This window comes from Chiloscyllium plagiosum, unplaced genomic scaffold (genome assembly GCF_037043375.1).
Source record: "Chiloscyllium plagiosum isolate Xiang-an unplaced genomic scaffold, Cpla_swu_hap1 HiC_scaffold_13, whole genome shotgun sequence".
Classification (NCBI taxonomy): domain Eukaryota; kingdom Metazoa; phylum Chordata; class Chondrichthyes; order Orectolobiformes; family Hemiscylliidae; genus Chiloscyllium; species Chiloscyllium plagiosum.
In genome coordinates, this window is record NW_028270151.1 from 41,775,489 (window position 1) to 41,790,524 (window position 15,036).

The window sequence follows — 15,036 nt, forward strand, 5'->3', positions numbered from 1 at the left end:
GGGTTCTCCCTCTCTGTCAAGGAGAATCTGAGGTGGACATGGCAGATGTCACCACCTTGATGCCTTTGCTGCTGAAGAAATTTCCTTTGAGACGCTCCATGCATAAGAAGTGAGCTACTATATCAGAGTTGAAGAAACCTGATCTCATGCTAAAATGCTACAAAATAAAACAAACCAGGATATGTCCTCTGACTAAGAGGGGGAGAGATGCAGTGATTGTAACAAGATTAGCCAGGTGGACCTCATAGAGATTAACAACCCAATCAGGGAGCCCTGGCTGACTAATGAGAACAAGGGTGTCAGACATCCTGTTGACTCTGAGGGCTGGCTCTGAGGGAGCTGGATCAGTGTCAAGGACTCTCCATTTGTAAACAAAGTATAACTTAGTGACTGGATACTGGCCTCTGTGGAGTTATTTCATACCTGAAATGTTAATTCTGCTTTCTCCACAGATTTGCTAGACCTGTTGAATTTCTCCAGCAATATCTATTTTTGTTTCAGATTTCCAGCATCCATATTTTTTTTGATTTCTTTAGATTTCAAACAGATCTAGCACTTCAAAACTGGGCATCCATGAGGTGCAGTGGGCAATCCATAGTGCCAAGCTTGTATTTAGCCACAATGTGTAACCTCATTGACTGACCCATCCTCCACTCCTGCCATTAAAATCAAGTCTGTTCCAATGAAGAGTATGGCATGGCAGAAACAGCACCAAATCGACCAAAAGATGAGGAGTCAACTGGATGAAACAATTGTGCAGAGCTACTTACATGCCAAACAGTGGAAGAATAATGAAATAAACTGAGCTAAGTGATCTGACAACCAACAGATCAGATGGAAACATGGCAGTCCTCCCACACCAGCAATGAATGGAGACAGACAGTTAAACTACTAACAAGAAAAGGAAACTCAAAGAATATCCCCACCATTAATGTAGGGAAACCTGAAACTTAATGCAAAAACACAGCTGAAGCATCCTGCAGTGAAAAGTGCAAAGTGAACAATCCATCTTGGCCTCGTGCTAAGGGTCCCAACGTCACAGAAGTCAGCTGTCAGCCAATTTGATTAATTCTACATTATATCAAAATATTGCCAAAGGTACTGGATGCTCTAAAAAAAATGTGCTTGCACTGCTGCTGAAGATTTGTACTCCAGAGCTAGCTGCATCCCTCGTCAAAGTGTTCCAGTACTGCTGCAATGCCGGCATTTAACCCACAATGTAAAGATGGAAAAATATAACCTAGTGCATTACACAACTTAATCTACTCTCAATCATCAGGAAAGTGATGCAAGGTGTCATTGACACTTCCAGCAAATGGTATTTACTCAGGAATGACTGGTTCAATTTGGGTTCCATAGTGCCGCTCAGTTTCTGACTCCATTACTCTCTTAGTCCAAACAGGGACAGAAGAGCTGAACACCAGAGGTAATGTGGAGTAATTGCCTCGACATCAAGTTGTCATTTAACTTCAGTATGGTATCACATAGCAAAAGCAAACTTGATAGGAAGCTGTGAATAACAAGGAGAAAGTGAGGCCTGCAAATGCTGGAGATCAGAGTCGAGAGTGTGGTGCTGGAAAAGCACATCAGGTCAGGCAGCATCCGAGGAGCAGGAGAATCGACGTTTCAGGAAAGAGCCCTGCATCAGGAATGATGAGCAGGTCATTCTTGAATAAATGCCACCTGTTGGCAGTGTCAATGACACCTTCCATCACTTTCCTGATGATTGAGAGTAGATTAAATGGTGGTAATTCACTAGGTTATATTTTTCCATCTTTTTGTGGACAATTCTTTACATTCTGGGTTAGATGCCAGTGTTGCAGCTGTACTGGAACAGCTTGGCTAGGGATGGAGCTAGTTCTGGAGTACAAATCTTCAGCAGCAATGCAAGCACAGTTTTTGGAGCATCCTGATGACACCAAAATTGGAGGTGTAGTGGATAGCGAAGAGGGTTACCTCAGATTACAACAGGATCTTGAACAAATGGGCCAATGGGCTGAGAAGTGGCAGATGGAGTTTATTTCCGATAAATGTGAGGTGCTGCATTTTGGGAAAGCAAATTTTGGCAGGACTTTATACACTTAATGGTAAGGTCCTCGGGAGTGTTGCTGAACAAAGAGACCTTGAAGTGCAGGTTCATAGCTCCTTGAAAGTGGAGTTGCAGGTAGATAGGATAGTGAAGAAGGCGTTTGGTATGCTTTCCTTTATTGATCAGAGTATTGAGTACAGGAGTTGGGAGGTCATGTTGCGGCTGTACAGGATATTGGTTAGGCCACTGTTGGAATATTGCATGCAATTCTGGTCTCCTTGCTATCGGAAAGATGTCATGGAACTTGAAAGGGTTCAGAAAAGATTTACAAGGATGTTGCCAGGGTTGGAGGATTTGAGCTATAGGGAGAGGCTGAACAGGCTGGGGCTGTTTTCCCTGGATTGTCGGAGGCTGAGGGGTGACCTTTTAGAGGTTTATAAAATTATGAGGGGCATGGATAGGGTAAATAGGCAAGGTCGGGGAGTCCAGAACTAGAGGGCATAGATTTAGGATGAGACGGGAAAGATATAAAAGAGACCTACGAGGCAACTTTTTCACACAGAGAGTGGTACCTGTATGGAATGAGCTGCCAGAGGAAGTGGTGGAGGCTGGTACAATTGCAACATTTAAGAGGCATTTGGATGGGTATATGAATAAGAAGGGTTTGGAGGGATATGGGCCGGGTGCTGGTAGGTGGGACTAGATTGAGTTGGGATATCTGGTCGGCATGGACGGGTTGAACCGAAGGGTCTGTTTCCACTCTCTACATCTCTATGACTCTCGAGCTGGGAATAAATCATGACTGAGAGTTTCAGCAATATGTTTGCTTGTAGCTGATACCAGAAAGGCTTCCTATAGAGTTTTCCTATGCAAAGCTCATTCACACATTCATATGATGTTGAATCATTATGGATCCTGTACCCAGATCGAATATAGAAGTATCACAGTTGTTTTAAGCACCAGAGGAAAATGGTTGCAGTTGTTGGAAGTGAATTAGTCCTGGGAAATTACTGTCGGAGTTCCTCAAGGTAGTGTCCAAGAGCCCACCAATCCTTGACAGTATCATCAATGGCCTTCATTCTGTCAAACCATCAGAAGTGTGAGTATTCACTCACGATTGCTCAATTTTCAGCACCAATCCTGACTCCTAAGACAGAAGCAGTCCATGTCCAAATGCAGCGAGACGTGGACTGTTCAGTGGCAACGAACATTGGTACCAAAGAAGTGCACTGGCCATCTCTTAACAAGAGAAAATGTATTCCAGATTCACTTTGCTTTCAATGGTATTAAAATCATTGAAACCTCTTCTGCCGACATCCTCGGGGCAATATTGACAGAAACCGAACTGAGTTAGCCATATGAATGTTGTGATTACAAGAACGGGTCAAAGGATAGCAATTCTGCAGCACTTAACACAACTTCTAACTTCTCAAAACATGTGCAAAATCAGGAGCATAATGGAATAATCTCCACTTGCATGAATGAATGCAACTCCAAAAGCACTCAAGAAGCACAATACTATCCTGGACAAAGAAACCCACTTGATTGAAACCACATCAACTACCTTCAAATTTTAGAGGTAAAAACAATGACTGCAGATGCTGGAAACCAGATTCTGGAATAGTGGTGCTGGAAGAGCACAGCAGTTCAGGCAGCATCCAAGGAGCTTCGAAATCGACGTTTCGGGCAAAAGCCCTTCATCAGGAATAAAGACGTTGAGCCTGAAGCATGGAGAGATAAGCTAGAGGAGGGTGGGGGTGGGGAGAAAGTAGCATAGAGTACAATGGGTGAGTGGGGGAGGGGATGAAGGTGATAGGTCAGGGAGGAGAGGGTGGAGTGGATAGGTGGAAAAGGAGATAAGCAGGTCGGACAAGTCTGGACAAGTCATGGGGACAGTGCTGAGCTGGAAGGGTAGAACTAGGGTGAGGTGGGGGAAGGGAAAATGAGGAAACTGTTGAAGTCCACATTGATGCCCTGGGGTTGAAGTGTTCTGAGGTGGAAGATGAGGCGTTTTTCCTCCAGGCATTTGGTGGTGAGGGAGCGGCGGTGAAAGAGGCCCAGGACCTCCATGTCCTCGGCAGAGTGGAAGGGGGAGTTGAAATGTTGGGCCACGGGGCGGTGTGGTTGATTGGTGCGGGTGTCCCGGAAATGTTCCCTAAAGCGCTCTGCTAGGAGGCGCCCAGTCTCCCCAATGTAGAGGAGACTGCATCGGGAGCAACGGATACAATAAATGGTATTAGTGGATGTGCAATTAAAACTTTGATGGATGTGGAAGGCTCCTTTAGGGCCTTGGATAGAGGTGAGGGAGGAGGTGTGGGCGCAGGTTTTACCGTTCCTGCGGTGGCAGTGGAAAGTGCCAGGATGGGAGGGTGGGTTGTAGGGAGGCGTGGACCTGACCAGGTAGTCACGGAGGGAACGGTCTTTGCGGAAGGCGGAAAGGGGTGGGGAGGGAAATATATCCCTGGTAGTTTGGTCTGTTTGGGAGGTGGCGGAAATGTCGGCGGATGATTTGGTTTATGCGAAAGTTGGTAGGGTGGAAGGTGAGTACCAGGGGCGTTCTGTCCTTGTTACGGTTGGAGGGGTGGGGTCTGAGGGCGGAGGTGCGGGATGTAGACGAGATGCGTTGGAGGGCATCTTTAACCACGTGGGAAGGGAAATTGCGGTCTCTAAAGAAGGAGGCCATCTGGTGTGTTCTGTGGTGGAACTGGTCCTCCTGGGAGCAGATACGGCAGAGGCGGAGGAATTGGGAATATGGGATGGCATTTTTGCAAGAGGTAGGGTGGGAAGAGGTGTAATCCAGGTAGCTGTGGGAGTCGGTGGGTTTGTAAAAAATGTCAGTGTCAAGTCTGTCGTCATTAATGGAGATGGAGACGTCCAGGAAGGGGAGGGAGGTGTCCGAGATCGTCCAGGTAAATTTAAGGTCAGGGTGGAATGTGTTGGTGAAGTTGATGAATTGCTCAACCTCCTCGCGAGAGCACGAGGTGGCGCCAATGCAGTCATTAATGTAGCGGAGGAAGAGGTGGGGAGTGGTGCCGGTGTAATTACGGAAGATCAACTGCTCTACATAGCCAACAAAGAGACAGGCATAGCTGGGGCCCCTACGTGTGCCCATGGCTACCCCTTTGGTCTGGAGGAAGTGTGAGGATTCAAAGGAGAAATTGTGACCTTCAAATTTTGCCATTCTATTAACAATGCAAAGGGTAGCAATGTGTACTATGCGTGGTGCAAAGCAGCAGCACCTTGGTTCTCAGTCAGCATCTTTCAAATCTATGTTCTCTGCCATCAAGAATGTCAAGAGCAGCAGATGTGTTGAAATATCATTATCTGCACATTCAATTCAGCTATACACCATCCTGATTGGGACTGTATTGCTGTCCTTCCATCATTTCTGGAATCATGGGACTTCCTTTCTTTCAGCACTATGTTGTGAATACCCTACCTGGACTGCAGCATATTGAAGCACCTCTGCATCCTTCTCACAACTCACCGTCCCATCCAGCTTTGTGTAGACTGCAAACTTACAGATATTACACACAATTAATATACAGTATGAGTAGCTGGGGTCCAAGTATTGATCCTGGCAGTAATAAACATAGCCAGTGATGCTCACATGATAAATTTATGCGCTAAAAATTCCCCATTTGAGTTCTTAGTGTTACTAAGAGGAGGTTGACCCCTCGCTCTGAGAACTATAACCGAATCACCCAAAGGGGATCACCTTGACCTGTTAAAAGGGGTGTAATACTTCTCAGCAACTTCTCATGGTTAAGTAAAAGAAATTCCTTATGCTCAGTTTACAATCCATAAGTAACTATGATCTAACTGTAACTGTGAACAAATTAACTAAACTATCAACAGACCGAACAATTCCCCTCTAACAATTCTCAAGGTATGTTGTTCTGATAAATATAAGTCTCACTTATAGAACAAAACAATAGAACTTACTGTGGATGTAAGTTTGCTCGCTGAGCTGGAAGGTTCGTTTTCAGACCTTTTGTCACCAGACTAGTGAGCCTCCAGTGAAGCACTGGTGTTAGTGACCCACTTTCTATTTATGTGCTTAGGTCTTTGGGTTGATGACGTCATTTCCTGTGGTGATGTTTCTTTGGTTCTTCTAATAGTGTAGTCAACACAGCAAGCTTATATGATTACCCAAAATTCACAAACCAGAAGCCTCCCTCAGATCCATAGTCTCATTAACTGGAACACCAACATACAGATTATCCATAGAGCTATGCTAAAGACTAAAACACTTAGTAGAAGACTCATGCTACTCCACCCACTCCATCCAGGAATTTCTGATCCAGCCCTGTTCACATCCATCAACATCAACCTGGCCAAAGAAACACTGACTGCACTATTAGATGAACCAAAGACACATACACCAAACACCACCAACTTCATCAGCAAGGAAAACATTGTCAAGCTAGTGGACCCATGCCTTACTACCCACTTCACTTTGAACAACAAAACCTATAGACAAACCAATGGAATACCCATGGGATCTTCAATGTTAGAGTTCTTAGCAGAGGCAGTTATGCAGAGACTCGAACAAACAACTCTGCCAACCATCCAACCCAAACTTTGGGTCCTCTACGTGGATGACACCTTTGTTATTACTAAGCAAAACAAATTAGAGGAAACCTTCAAGACCATCAATAATAGCTTTACTGGCATAAAGTTCACTAACAAGAAGGAAAACTGCAACAAACTGCCATTCCCAGATGTCACAGTAAAGCAAACAGCCAGTGGGGAACTTCAAATCAGCGTCTACAGGAAAACAACACATATGGACCAAATACTGAACTACAGAAGCAATCATCCCAAAACCCACAAATGAAGCTTCATTAGAACATTATTTCAATGAGCCACCATACACTGCAGCATAGAGGAACTACAAAGAGTAGAGGAAAATCATCTATGCAGTGTATTCAAAACGAATGGGTGCCCAATAAACACAGTCCATTGATTTCTCAGCAACAAAGCCAAACAAGCAGACAAAATGCTTCCAGAGACCCTAACCACTCCCCCCCTACATGAAAGACACCTCAGAAATCACTGCCAGACTACTCAGACCCCTTGGTATCATGGTAGCCCAAAAAGCCACCAACACACTACAACAGCTGCAAATGAACTTGAAAGACCCTATACAGACAACAAGCAAAACCAACGTCATTTACAAAATACTTTGCAAAAACTGCTATGTTGGACAAACAGGCAGAAAACCGGCCACCAGGATACAGGAACATCAACTAGCCACAAAAAGGCATTACCCACTCCCAATAGTATCCTTATATACATATGAAGAAGGACACCACTTCAAGGACAACACATCCATTATAGGACAAGCCAAACAGAGACACACAAGAATTCCTAGAAGCATGGCATTCCAACTGGAACTCTATCAACAAACACATCGATTTGGACCCCATTTACCACCCTCTGAGAGAAAGAACAGGAAATGACTACCACAGGAAATGACATCACCAATTAAAGGAAACCTAAACACATAACTAGAAAGCGGGTTGCTAACAACAGTGCTTCACCGGAGGCTCACTGATGATGTTACCTAGTATGATGATGAAACGTCTGAAATCGAATCTTCCAGCTCAGTGAGCAAACCTACATCCAGAACTCAACTTGAGTTACAAATCTTCTCAAAACTCACTAGAACTTATTCTGTCAAAAATACAGCCAGGTTACATGTCTTCCAGAACTTTGTGTCTTCTCTGCCGATTCTCCTGTCAGGACTGTTTTTTTTTCTGTATATTCTTCTGTCAGGACTTTAGATGGTGTGCTGCGGTACCATGGTCAATAGGTGGTGCTTTCTCTAAGAACTGAGAGCTGTTACCTCTTAGCACATAGCAGTTGGCTCTCATCTTTTATACCCTTGATCACCCATTAATATTTTTACAATCGGATTGGTTCTAAGTTGTCAAAACCATCAGACTTAAATTTAATAGGTTTTTGGTAGCTAAGGGCCTGATTGAAATTGATTGGCTAAACTTAAAACCTGCTGTCTTGAAAGAAGTACTGATTGGCCTTTTGATACTAATTGTTTCAGTTTGGGTAGTCGGTGTACTAGCAAACTCAAGCTAGTATTTTAATTTTAATTCATTTTAACTCTTAAGCACAGAAAAACACCATCTTTTAAAGGGACCTCATTTTACAATTTTTCAATTTTACTCACACCTACTTCGTAGCATTAGCATGATCACAGTGCCATAGTTGAACTTTATGTTGTTTATTAAATGGTTATTTCACTTCCACGAACCAGAATAGTGGTTTTATAAAGCTTCAGTAGCCCCCTTCTTTTACCTTTCCCAAATAGGTTAATTCTCATCACAAAGTTATTTTCCATTTTTAAGTTTACGCTGGAGATGCCTTCCCTCCAGCCAAGCTGGGGGAATCTTCCAGTTCCTTTAGATCCATTTGAATTCTGTTTCTTCAATCCAAACATGAGTTCTCAACTCTGGTTTTGCATGGTGAACTATATATTCAACATTTTCTCTGCATTGACATAGCACTCACTAGTTCTGTCTCCTGGTCTCTGCACCTCACTTGGCTGCAGACTAACTCACAACACGAGAGTTTCAGCAATATTTTAGTCAGTAATCAACACTACAATGGCTTCCTATAGACTTTCCCCATCCAAAGTTCATCCACGTGGCAATGCGAATCATATCTGAACTGGAAGGGGACCAATGTGCTAGTGGTGGGGAGATTTGCTAGTTCTATTAAGAGAGACTGTAACACTTTCTGTCAGTAATGTCTATCACCTTTTGGGAGAGGGCCCCTTGGATGAGTGCAAGCAGCTCTGTAATGTAGGGGAGAGGGAACTGGATGTTGAGATCTCTTCTGGAGTATGGAAGGGTATCTGGAAAATGCAAGAAGGATCTTGATTTGCAACAGAACCCATGCCTTACAATTGAAGATTCTTCATTGGGTCCACTTGGCTCCAGACTGTCTCTCAAAATTTAAAATGTGTCTTAAATGCAAAATGAGTACAGGTATGCTAACTTATTGTCTACAGTCCTGCCATAGGCTACGGGCATACTGGAGCACTGTGGTAGGTGAAATAGAGAGGGTCTTGGGGACAGAGGTGAAGAAGTATCCAGTATTTAACCCCCCCAGGATTGTCGGGTTGGCATAAGCTAGTCATGGAACACAATCCTTTGCACCATAAAACTGAGATTATCTATAAAATGTGGCAGCCCTTTTTGGACTACTTGGGTACAGATTTGTCTGCCATACTAATAAGGGCCTTTATATATTAAACGATTCTGTTTAGTGAATCTGCTATCCAGACAGGAAGAATTATGAACTCATGAATATCTATAAATTTATATTGTTAATGGTCGAGGATCGTTACTTTGTTTCGCTGAGCTTTATTATTATTATTACTGACATGATTTATTAGTTAGTTGTTAGTTATTATGTATTATTTATTTATGTAATTAGTAGGTTTCTTTGAATTGTTTTGTTTTGTATTTATTGTAGTACTCAAAAACAATCCCCTTTTTACAATTAGAAAAAGGGAGACTGTAAATTATTAAAGAGCAGGATTGGAGGGATCTTAAGTAGCACAGTAAATCGATGAGGCTGGTTCTGAATCTGAATGGAACAAGTTAATTTGAAAAGACAGACAAGAACAAATCAGAGAACTAACTATATCTGAAGAATTAAACTGCATTTATTTCAGTGCAAGGGTTCTTCCAAGTAAGGCTGATGATTTCAGCATTTTTGAGATCATGAGATTGGGGTGTCATTGCTATTACAGAAATGTACCTGAGGGATGGAGCGGACTGATAGCTCAATGTTCTGGGTTTCAGATTCCATAGGAAAGATAGAAAGGGAGGCAAGAGAGGGGGGGACTGGCGTTTTGATTAAGGAAGACATTATGCTGTAACTAAAGATATTTGTGAAGCATCTTCCAGTGAAAATACATGGATTGAAATTAGAGATAAGAAAAGAATGATCACCTTAATGGGATTGTATTATAGTCCCCTCAGTAGTCACAAGGAAATTGAGGAACAAATATGTAGAGAGATCTCAGATAAATGTAAGAATAATAAGGTTGTAACAGGGTGATTTTAATTTTCCAAACATTCACTGGGACTGCCATAGTATTAAAGGTTTGGAGGTGAAGAATTTGCTAAATATGCTCAAGGAAATTTTCTTTATCAAAATGTAAATTTTCCTATGAGAGAAGGAGCAAAGCTTGACCTTCTGTTATGTAATAAGGCATAGTAAGTGTCTGAAGTTATAGCAGGAGAACGCTTTGGGTCTAATCTATGAGTTTTAAAATAGTAATGGCAAAGGATTAGCCTTCCAAAAAAAGTTAAAGCTTTTAATTAGATTAAGGCAAATGAGACAAGAACTTTCAAAAGTTGATTGGGATAGAATGTTTGCAGTTAAAGAGACGTCTGATAAGTGGGAGGCTTTCAAAAGTGTCACAACACAACTTCAGAGTCATTATGTTCTTGTTAGAATGAAAAGTAAGGCCGGCAGGATCAGAGAACAATGGATGAGTGAAGATATTGAGGTTCTAGTCAAGAATAAAATGAGTCATATATTAGATGTAGATAACTGGTTCAAATGAATCTCTTGATCAGTATAAACAGTGTAGGGGCTTTCTAAACAGGGAGATCAGCAAGGCAAAGAGGAGATATGAGCTAGCCTTGGCAGTTAAGGTGAAGGATAATCCTTAGAGATTCTACAAGGACATTCAGAGCAAGACTACAACTAGAGAGAGAGTAGGACCTCTTAAAGATCAAAGAGGTTGTCTTTCAGTTGAATCTCAAGAGATAGGAGAAATATTAAATATGGATATTAAATAGAGAAAGAAATGGAGGCTAGAGAACTCAGAAAAATAAAAATAGATGTTTGAAAACAGTTCACATTACAGAAGAGGACGTGCTGGAGGTTTTAGAAAATGTAAAGATGGATAAATCTCTGGGACCTGATCTAGTATATCCAAGGACATTGTGAGAAGTTATGAAGAAAATATAGGGCTGCTTGCAGAAATATTTGTATCATCTATAGCTATGGATGAGTTGGCGAATGACTGTAGAGTGCCTAATGTTATGCCTTTGTTAAAGAGAGGATATTAAAAAAAAAGCCTGGAAACTATAGACCTGTGAGTCTGACTTCATTGATGGGTACTCTGTTGGAGGTGATTCTGAAATATAAGATTTATATGCATTTGGACAGGCAAAGAATGATTGGGGTAGTCAGCATGGTTTTGTGCCAGGGAAATTGTGTCTCACAAACCTGATTTAGTTTTTCGAGGAAGTAACCAAGAAGATTGAGAGCAGAACAGTAGGTGTTGTTGACTTGTACTTTAGTAAAGCCTTTAACAAGGTTCCACATGGTAAACTAATTAGTAAAGTTATATCATATGGGATTCAGGGTGACCTTGCCAATTCGATACAAAATTGGCTGAACTGCAGGAAATAAAGTGGTGGTGGAGAATTGTTTTTCAGACTTTGCACATCCATTTCTCCTACCTGCGGGTTGCACAGGGATTAGTGCTTGGTCCACTTTTGTTTGTCATTCATAAAAACGATTTGAATGAGAATATAGAAAGCATGGTTAGTAAGTTTGCAGATAGCACTAAAATTGGTAGTGTAGTGGGCAGTAAAGAAGCTTAGCTAAGATTACAAAGAGATCTTGGTCAATTTGATCAATCGGCTGAGGAGTGGCAGATGGAGTTTAATTTTGATAAAACAAGGGCAGAACTTAAATAATTAAAAGTAGGACCTTAGGAAGTGTTGTAGAACAGAGACATCCTGGCGGTTCAGGTGGACAATTATTTGAAGTTTGTGACACAGGTGGACAGGTGGTTAAGAAAGCATTTAGCACACTTGCCTTCATTGCTCAGACCTTTGAGTATAGGAGTTGGGATATTGAGGTTGTACAGGACATCGGTAAGGCCTCTTCTGGAATACTATGTTCAGTTCTGGTTGCCCTCTTATAGGAAGTATATTAATAAACTCGAGAAGGTCTGAAAAGATCAACCAAGATGTTGCCAGGAATGGAGGGTTTGAGTTACTAGGATGGCTGGGTAGGCTAGGACTTTTTTCATTGAAGCATAGGAGATTGAGGGGTGATGTATGGAGGTTCATAAGATCGTGAGGGGTATAGGTAAGGTGAATGGTGGATGACTTTTCCCTATGGTGGGGGATTTCACGACTATGAGGCATAATTTTAAAGTGAGAGGAGAAGGATTTCAATAGGACATGAGGGGCAACTTTTCATACAGAAGGTAATTCACTTGTGGAATGAACCTCCAGAGGAAGTGGTGGATGCAGGTACACTTAAAGTTTGGATAAGTACATGAATAAGAAATATTTGGAGAGATATGGAGTGGAGGAATGTGGGATTAGCCTAGTTTGGGATCATTGTCGGCATGGATTGATTGGACCAAAGTTTCTATTTCCATTCTGTATGATTCTATGACTATGTATGGATCCTATATCCAGATAGAACTTAAGAACATTGGAACAGTCGTCCATTCAGCTGTTGAGCCTGTCCCATTATTCAGTATGATCATTTCTGATTAAACAATTGAATGCTTTTTACTTGCCCAACCCCATAACCCTGTGCATCATTGGTAATCAGAAATTTATCAACCTCTACCTTAAACGTACTCAAAGACAGGGCTTCCAAAACCATCTCTGTTAGAGAATTCCATATCCCTGCAAGTAATCTTGCCTCAGACCTAAATGGCATCGCTCTTATTTTTAAATTATGCCCCTGGCTGTTGACTCCCTATCCAGGGGAAACATCTTACCTGCATCTTTCCTTCAAGTATTTGAGTAAGTTTCAATGAGGTCACATCACTTTTTGAAACTCTAGAGAATACAGGCCCAGTTTGGCCAATCTTTCTTTATAGGACAGACCTGCCATCCTGGGACCAAGTCTGGTGAACCTTTGTTTCACTCATTCCATAGCGATAAAGCTTCCCTGATATAAGGACACCAGAATTGAACAATGTACACTCGGTGTGGCCTAACAAAGCTCCTATACAGTTGAAACAAGACTCCACTATTCTTGCACTCATCCTCTTGCTAAAAAGATTAAAATTCCATTAAACCTTCTTAAAGCTTGCTACACTCACTTGTTGGACTTCACTGATTTATTGGTTAAGATTAGAGTGGTGCTGGAAAAGCACAGCAGGTCAGTCAACATCCGAGGAGCAGGAAAATCGACATTTTGGGCAAAAGCTCTTCATCAGGAATGGAGGCAGAGCGCCTCCAGGGTGGAGAGATAAATGGGGGGGGGGGAGAAGGTAGCAAGAGTACAATAGGAAAATGGGGGTGGGGATGGAGATGATAGGTCAGGGAGGAGGGTGGGGAAAGGTAGCAAAGAGTACAATAGGTGAATGGGGGTGGGGATGGAGGTGATAGGTCAGGGAGGAGGGTGGACCGGATAGGTGGGAAAGGAGATTGGCAGGTAGGACAGGTCATGAGGACAGTGCTGAGCTGGAAGGTTGGAACTGGGGTAAGGTGGGGGGAGGGGAAATGAGGAAACTGGTAAAGTCCACATTGATGCCCTGGGGTCTTCACTGATTTATTGACTAGGACACCAAGGCCCCTTTATCAATTTCTACAATCCAATCACATAGCATTTAAGAAATACTTTGCACATCCGTTTCTCCTACTAAAATGGATTACTTCACATTTTTCTACATTATTGTCCATCTGCCATATGGTTGCCCATTTACTAAGCCTTCCCATTTGCAAATCTATGCTGACTATGCACAATCAAATCACCATCAAACAGGTGTCCATTTATTTCATCATTTATAATAGATTCTGGCATTTTCCCTACAACTGTTGTAAGACTTAACATGTCTGTGGTTCCCTATTTTCTCTCCTGCTCCCTTCTTAAATAGAGTATAGGCATTTGCTATCTTCACAATTGCAGGAATCATTTCAGAAGCAATAGAAGTTTGGAAAATAATTGCTCGTGCATCAAGTAGATCTTATAGCCACCTTCTTCAACACTTTGGGAAGCAGACCATTGGGTCCTGAGGATTTATCAATTTTCAACTGCATTAAATTCTCTAGTATTCTTTTTACTGATGCTAATTTCCTTCAACTCTTCATTCTTCCTAGCTATTTGGATCTCTGGGTGTGGGAGATTTGCTCATTAAAAACAGACACAAAGTAATCATTTAATTTCCTTCCCATTTTTCTGACCCTCCCCTTAAATTCTACGGAAACTGCCTATAATGGACCCATGTTCCTTTTAGCCAAATATTGTCTTTTTATGTACCTTATATGTCCATTTTAATGTTTTATTGCAAAATTGCATTTATAATCTATTCTCCCTTCCTTTTATCAATTTCTTGAACTTCCTTTGTTGTATTTTATAAACTTTCCCAATCCTCAGATTTGTGCTATTTATGGCACTTCAGATACTTTTTTATACAATCTTGAACTTCTTTTGGTTGCCACTTTTGTCTGTCTTTGTTGAATTTTAACATTTTGAATGAATGTACAGTTGGTGTAAGTCATTCAATACTTCTTTAGTGGTTAACCATTATCTATGTCCTTCATGCCTTTTAATGTATTTTCTTGATTGACCTCAACAATTTTGCCCTTCATAATTTCCATTATTCAAATTTAACACCTCTCCATCAGAATGAACTAACTCACTTTCAAACATAATGTAAGATTCTATTATATTGTGGTCAGTCATCATTAAAGATTCTTTTGCACAACATTGTTACTTAGACCCTTTTCATTACATAATACTAGATTGAAAATAGCATGTCCTGTACTTGGTTCCTCAATATACTGCTGTCGAAAACCATCACTACAACAGTCCAGAAACTTAGCCTTCACAGCTTTCGTGTCCAGATTGCATGAAGATTGAAGTCCCGTGTTGCCTATGGTATATGGTTCTCGTCTCACAATGACCCACGCTAGTACCACTTTTTGGTGGTCTATAAATAACTGCATCCAATGTCTGCTGCCCTTCGTCATTACTTTGTTCCA

General features: G+C 41.7%; 1 protein-coding gene and 1 pseudogene across 1 annotated transcript in view; both read left to right on the forward strand.

The window, feature by feature from the left end:
- dis3l2 (DIS3 like 3'-5' exoribonuclease 2) overlaps positions 1–15,036 on the forward strand; it is a 299,652-nt gene that overhangs the window by 142,621 nt on the left and 141,995 nt on the right. The window lies entirely within an intron of this gene.
- Positions 1,849–6,925, forward strand: LOC148148306 (uncharacterized; annotated as a pseudogene).